The sequence below is a fragment of the Coturnix japonica genome, chromosome 2, assembly GCF_001577835.2.
Source record: "Coturnix japonica isolate 7356 chromosome 2, Coturnix japonica 2.1, whole genome shotgun sequence".
NCBI classification, from domain to species: Eukaryota; Metazoa; Chordata; class Aves; order Galliformes; family Phasianidae; genus Coturnix; species Coturnix japonica.
The window spans coordinates 26,483,525-26,490,194 of NC_029517.1; the positions used below are offsets into that span (position 1 = coordinate 26,483,525).

A 6,670-nucleotide genomic window follows, 5' to 3' on the forward strand; every position below is an offset into this window, starting at 1 on the left:
AGGTGTACCACATTTATGTTGAAAATGGAAGAATGTTAGAAGGAGGTAACAGTGATTGCTTATTTCTTTACTTATATATTTTTTGGTGATTTGGGATTGAGACAGATTACAGAAAAGATGGTAAATTATCTTCCTCTTCACATCAGGTTCGATTTCAAGTTTCTGACTCAAGAATGGCTACATCTCTAATGTTTTTGATGGGTCAGGACTACATTTCTGCTGCACTGTAGCAAATAAGTAGGATTTCAGAGAGCCCACACACTTTCATGGAGTGCAGCTGAGGTGAGGAGATAAACAGATGTGCAGCAGACAAGCAGTTTGCTGCACAGATCAATGCACTCAGAATTGACACCACTGACTCCTAACTATTTTGATCCTTTGTTATGGAGGAGGCAGACTTTAGGCAAGTATTTAAGGTACTGTTTTGCAAATAATTTGTGTGTGATTTCCTCAGAATGATTAAGTCCCACTGTCCAACTTGGATCAATAGAATTTAAGCATATGTCTTTGTGCATTTTGAGGAATTTTATGAATATTTTGAAAACTTTTCTGGTTCTGCTGGTCAAAGGGCTAACACAGGAAAAAGTGTATTCTGGACAGGAAGAATATGGGTACTCCTGAAGGTTTTTCTTTAGAGATTTGTGCTCACCAACAGAGTTATCAAGGAAAATACATAGGTTACTACAAAAGTAATGTAAAGTAATTTCCATGGAAATTGTAACTGATACAAAGAGCACAGTAACACTATTTGAGAGAGCAAATTATCAGCTACTAAACTGTCTTTTTCAACATAACAGAGTTAGCTTTGCATTTTCACCAGTAATGAATGAGAACCTGCGTGCTGTGCTCATGCATGGCTGTCTGGCATGTGGTTTGACTTTCAGGTCTCTATTGTGTCTTTATCTCCACTGCTGAAATGCACAGCCATCACCTCACTGTTTGGTCTCCATAAATGTTCAGCAAGCACCAATGAATGTTAATGGGTGCCATTTTTTCCACATGAAGGAATTCAGTTCCACACCTTTGTTTCATATGCACTTCCATGTCAGATGCCATTTTGCCAGACTGTTCTCTGCTGCTGTCTGTTGCATGGCAACAAAATGTAACATAACACTGGCCCCTCCTGCCATACCACCAGCATCCGCCTCTGATGTTGTTGGCCAGCATAATAAAATAGGAAACATTACTTTCATTACCTCAGATGATAATACAATCACAGAATGTTTTGGGTTAGATGAGATCTTCAAAGATCATCTATTCCAGCCCTCCTTATCAACCATAAATGTGACAATAAAACTTTGAGCAGGCTGAAATGAAACACTATTTCTAGCAAATGCTGTGTTTTTAGAGCAGGTTTTTATGCCATGTGAGAAGTAACATGTGCCGGTTTTACATATTCCTACAAATTTCCTAGGAGAAGACACTGACTGAAAATTGGTAGAGTTTCTTCCCTACTTTAAGGGAGATTGAATAATGCCCCTTGGAAACTTCTAGGCACCATAGCATTTTCTGAAAAGACTCTTTAAAGTTGTTTTCCTCTTGGCAGATGTATTATAAAGGCCAGTTAACTATTGCTGAAGAGAAGCAACTGGAAGACATACAGAGAAATGAACCCATTTAGTGAAGTGTATTGCATATGGACAGTCTTGTGCAGAGGGAGCATAAACCTGAGGAGATTAGAGCATGCCTCAAGCAGAATTCAAGAAATGTGTCCCTAGTTCATGTTTGGAAAGTGTTTTTCTCTTCCCACGTGACCAATACATCCCAACCAACCCACTCTCCATCCGTACATATCCCTCTTCTTTTAACATTTCCAGCCATACACCTGCTCAAACCTTATTGCTGCTTAGACCCCTGTGGCATATTCTTAAACATCTGTGTCCCAACACAGTCTCCAAGCACTTCTGGTGATGACTCTATGCAAGACGGTCAGGAGCTATTACTGTGGGCAAACTATGGCAAGAGAACTTGCTAAGAGATGGACTGCATGGGACAGACTAAGAAATCCTGTAGTACTCGAACACATGGGCACTATGCAGCCATTTAAACTACTTCAGCTTTAGGCCAGCTTTGTGTCAGCCTTGCACTTTTCTGATAGAACAGATGCTTGTTTTATGTTGTTTCTTCCATATTCTCTCAACATTGAGCATTCTGAAATTAACTCCATCCATGACAAATAAAATCTGACAGGATTCAGTGCATGGGAGGCAGATGTAAATGTACAGCAGCATTTTGACCAGCTGGATCTGGCTGAACATCGGCAGCAATGTTTCTGTCAAACTCTGCCATTAAAAGCCCTCACATCTTGTGATTTGGTGTGTGTGCTGCAGAAGCCTGTTCAAGAATAGCAATGCTCATAAGTGAGAAGGAGAGGGCTGTAATGGAGCAGCTGCGGCAACTCAACGCAGCTTCATTTAGACTTTCCCCCTCCTACAGCAAATGCTAAATCTACCCTGCTAAGGAGGAGTTCAAGCCATGAAGATATTCCACACAGAAGAGGATTATAAAGCCCCATGATGAGCCTGGAATGAAATTAAAAATAGCCTGTGCAATGAATGTGCTTTTCTTAGTCTGCTTTGAGATGTTTCATAAAGCTTTTGCTTCTTAAAGCACCACTTGTAATCTCTTGTGGATAGATCCAAAGTTGTCTGCTGTGTAACAAATGTAGATAGTTGTTCAAAAGGAATGCTGTTGTCTTGCTAGGGTCTTTTTTTTTTTTTTTTTGTGGCGCTTGGGCGAAGGGAGTGTGTGTGTGCATGTGAGAATGTGCGTAGAAAGAGGGGACTCAGCCAGTCGATCAGATTTCATTGGGTTTCTAACTGCCAGCTTTAGACTAGTGGTTTTGGAATATTACTTGGGATCATTTCAAGTATTTTCAGCTTTAAAAAGCAAGTTGTAGTTTCTAATTAAAAGGGAAGAAAAAAAAGTCCCCTCTGTCAGTTAATAAATAATGGTCATTGACACTTCAGTTCAAAAAACAGGAAACTCTGGAGCTTTCCTTTCTCCCATATCAGCTAAAGGCTCCTGGCAAGAGACAGTGTCCCCAGCAGAGGACCACCTGCAGCTTGGGAGCAGCCAAGTTCCTAGAGCTGAGATAGAGGAATTTTATATATGACCATGATGTCCACTTCCACTCCAGGCCATCTTGAGACCAGATGCATCTTGACTTTCAAGATACAGAAGTAGAGGGTGCCAGATTTACAGTATAAAACACCTTCTTTTAGCATTACTCAGTCTATGGGATCCCTGGCTGCTTATTTTATTCACCATAGTATTGGAAAAGCGTATGGATCCTGCCAAGTTTAATGGTTTCATGTAAAACACTGACAAATAAGCTTAGATGGTAAATTCATGGGGAGATCTCTTATGCCTGCAAAGTACCATATGCTCTTCTGCTGAAGTATATGTAACATATATCTTCACAGACAGGGAGAAGATAAGCTTAAAATTTCTTTTATTTCTTCCCTCATTCATGTCACCTATTCCATCATGTTGTGAATCATGCTATCCATGTTATCCATCCACTCATGCCAACAAGAAGGATAGATATTCAAATATATCTAAGCACAGACTTCCTTGCTTTGTGGCAATACAATTGATACAGGTACAGTCTTAAGTGTGTCTAATGCAATGTCATTCCCAAAAGTGTGGCATCTGTCTAGATAGAAAAACATTAGGCTGCTGAGGGCTGGTAAGCCAAGTGAGATAAATCCACCCAAAGATGTTTTTCTCTCTCTCTTAGTGACTGAAGAAGATACCTGGGCAACCACCTTATTATACTCAGTGCCCATTACTTAAATTCCTAAAGTTACAGATGAATCCAGCCCAACTCACTATGTCACCCTGGAGAATTCCTACTCTTTCTTAGTAACATCAAAACTATTTTGCATACTGATTTCAGAAATTTTGGAAAGCAGTAAGACCTTCATATCTTCTCCTGATACATGAAGTTTGAGATCCTTCGTGCTTGACATTGCTGGAACTACAGATGAGATTCAGCCTCAGTTTAATCAGGGGAATATTTATGCCAGTGCTATAAGCTGTCATTTAACTCAGTGGTTGCTTAGAAATTTTACATTTAGAGATCTGCCTATGGAGAAGGTGAAATTTAAAAGTAGCACTAAAATTAAGCATGAGTAGAAAGAGCATCACATTCATTGATTTTTCTTTAACACAGGGTGGACAAGTGTAGATAGGCATAAATATTCTGAGCTTTGTACCTGAATAAGAGAAAGGTGTGCTAGTAAAAACTTCTCTGGTCTTTTAATTACATCTCCTCTCTATTGTATTTCTTTGATAATGATCCAAAATAATTTCAAAAATCTTTTTATAGAAATTTTGCATGGCATCAACTTTTCCTGTGACCAGCTCAAAAGACTACTGTAAGATGTATGTATGGAAACAATAAAGATCTACTGTTTTTTTATGGAAGAGCAATGCCATCCAAATAAAATCCCCCATCTATGGAAACTTTCATTAAAAACATAACCCTGAAAGACTTGGTACTTATAATTCAACAAAAAGAACCCTTGTTTTCCAGTATAAGTGTGAGTTCTGTCATGTCAAAGTTATCACAGGAAAAAAGGAGCTATTCAAACACACATCAGAGAGAACCCTGGATGTGAAGATAATGAAGGACAGATGTTATCTCATGGAAGATGTTGAGCTGAAGATTTTTTTGCGATGGAGGCTCAATAGTAAGTGCTGTAAGCATCATATGCTGTTGCAAAATTACTATATATGTTTTCTCTACATTCAGTAATAAGCCTGTAATTTATCAGGATCACAGAACTTCAGTGAGTACAGGCTCTCCTTTGGCTGCTAATGAGTAATAAACTATCCCCCCATTTTTTTCACTGTCTGAACATGTTTTAGATTCCTCATTCTCCAGCAGTCCCAGGACACATCTAAGGAGCTGGAAGAGAGAATCATAGAATTATGAAATGGCTTAGAATGGAAGGGAAGATCAGATCCGGTCTGGTTAGTGGGGGAAAGTGAGGGAAAGAAGGGTGACTTGGCATGGGACAAGCTCACCTACATGGGGAAACTTACTGTTATTGAAGGAATTTGGTCCTGGCTCTAAAGGGTTATGAATGTCAGCGGAAGAGGCCTCGGTAATTCTCATCAGAGATGAAAAGTAATTTCAGAGAAGCCCCAAATCCTCAAGCATACCTTGTGCCTGTTCACTGCAGTTAGATTGTTCTTTCATGTCTTCTGCACATGGAAAATTAATTTAGAATTACCTCAGTGAATGTACAAAAAATATGATTGCTGAATAAGTGGATGAAAGAAATCCTATAACTGACTATAAAGAATAAAATGCCCTTTGAGAAATAAACTTATTATTAAGGTGATGAAGTAATAATAATTCAGCAAAAAAGGACAACAGCAGAAATGGTAAAGCGCTATCATGGGTAAGGACTTGGCTATAAGCAAGAAGAAATAGGAGAAGCTTTCAACTTGGGAATTTCTATTTTTAGTGAGCTGAAAAAGACCACTGCGGTGTAAAAAAATGTAATTTAGATCAGAATGAAACATGTACTCCTGGAACTGTCACACTGAGGATCAAAGCTGACTTGCATTCTCTTCAGATGACTAAATTGTTTATTTTTCTGGTGTTTTCAATTATGTTATTGAAGCAAAAGACTTAGTTGCATTGAGTAATACAATGTTCATGGTGCTTTATTTGAAGAATTAGTCTGAGTCTCATAGACCATTATCTTTTGTGCTTTTCAGTGCCCAGACCTGCTAAGAACACAGCTGCTACATATCATCTACTGGTCCTTTTCCTTTTTTTCTTACTTTTTCTCCTTTATTTTTTATTTTTTATACTGGTGAGGAACCCTGTGAAAGAGTCTTTAAAACATTTAGCAGGGTTTTAGATAACGAAGTTACAGAGCATGGTTATCATGTAAGCTTACACGATAAGTACACTGGATTTGATAGGTAATACCTTGTACCAACTGTAATTGCTTGTTCTTGCAGATTGCAGAGTAATCCAGAAAGAATTCTATAGTCATTCTCCATTAACAGAAAACAGAAGAGGTTGCAGAGTGTACATTCCTTCTCTGATAACAGGCATAACAAAAAAATTAAGTAGGTGTGCCACAGACCTGTGTATTTCCCATAATACAGGCGGGTTGTTTCAAAGTAAAGACATCGGGAATTACTGTGGAGAGCAGCCCTGGAGCAGTGCAGCAAGTCCAGACAGGCATAGATAATAGCAAAACATATTTACTGCGTTTCAGGTGCAGTGGCTGAAAGTTTAATGTTGACATTTCACAGACTTGTTCAAGGCTATTATAGAATAAGTTTGAAATCTTCTTTGGCCTGGATAAGGTATTTCAGTTTTAATAGAATTGGTTTTTCCATGTGTTGTCTCTTTCCCAATATCTATTCTTTCATCTGTTAATTTGTTTAATTTTTGTGAGATATATTATCAAATACTAATTTTATTTGCATAAATCGTTTCTCAGTTTTTCTGGTTATGTAAGAAAAATATCAGTTTTTCCTATGCTAGCAAAACATGGTTTGTTTATAGGGAATGACTCAGCTTCATTTGCTGCTGCTGTACACTTATCCACTTCGACATTTCAAAATTTAATTATAAGAAAGATTCAGTACAACACACAATCTATTCCTAATTTATTAATTATGAACTGTGTGTTTA

The 6,670-nt window shown here is 38.2% G+C and overlaps 1 long non-coding RNA gene across 2 annotated transcripts in view; it reads left to right on the forward strand.

The window, feature by feature from the left end:
* Nucleotides 1-1,195: 1,195 nt before the first annotated feature.
* Nucleotides 1,196-6,670, forward strand: part of LOC107309145 — a 6,881-nt gene continuing 1,406 nt past the window's right edge. For both annotated transcript variants that reach the window (XR_001553092.2, XR_001553091.2), the window contains exon 1: nt 1,196-6,339. This is a non-coding gene — a long non-coding RNA (uncharacterized LOC107309145). The remainder of the gene's footprint in view (nt 6,340-6,670) is intronic.